An 894-nucleotide genomic window follows, 5' to 3' on the forward strand; every position below is an offset into this window, starting at 1 on the left:
TGTTGGAATTCATGGAGATCTTTTGCCCTAATGCTCTTAATTTCTTGAGATGATGTGAATCTTACAAGGTTTAATTAGTATGTAAGAATCAGTGAAGAACTCCTGCACATGCCAAAAACAGCAAAGAGGATTACAATCATATACCCATTATAGGAGACACATAAAATATGATGAGATCTGATGAGGTGAAAGATCTTTCAGACTAAATAAGAAACTGACACAGCTGCTTTACCCTAATGCAAAAGGGCTAATGTAAGAATGCAGTGTCTCTCACTCCCTCTCTGTAACCTCCTCCTCTCCCCCTTTCTCTCACTCTCTCTCTCTCTAAAACTATGAAGCAGCAAATTAAAGAAGCAGGTAGATAAAGAAAGAGAGAAGAGAAGAGGGAGCCAAAAAGAGTCTTATGGAGAGAAATACTGATATTTAAATCTTCATTTATTACTTCTTGTCCCTACCAACCTTTTGCAGTGGTCTGACTCTGACCACCAAATTCCAATACTAAGTATAGATATATATATATATATAACTATATTTCTTTCTTTTTTTTTATCAGACAAAGAGACGATCAGTGCGACAACTCTCTTTCAAATTGTTAGAGAAATTTGTATAATGCAAGATTCATAACTGCTCCTATTTTCTTGTAACTATTACATGTATTTGTTTTCAAAGCTCCAAATACTTTAAAAGCGCTTAGAGTTTTCCGAAACGTGATTTAAGTTCTGGAATGAAAAATAAGAGTGAAGATCGAAATTTATGATTACTAGGGTTTAGATATAACCTTGTGGTCTAATTAACATAGTACATTAATTAAGTTTTACTTACTAGTTTATTGCACGAGTGTCTTGTATTACTACTGCAGAGATAGTCTAAAAGCTGTGGTCCCTGAGTCTTTGT

The sequence above is a fragment of the Sesamum indicum genome, linkage group LG6, assembly GCF_000512975.1.
Source record: "Sesamum indicum cultivar Zhongzhi No. 13 linkage group LG6, S_indicum_v1.0, whole genome shotgun sequence".
NCBI classification, from domain to species: Eukaryota; Viridiplantae; Streptophyta; class Magnoliopsida; order Lamiales; family Pedaliaceae; genus Sesamum; species Sesamum indicum.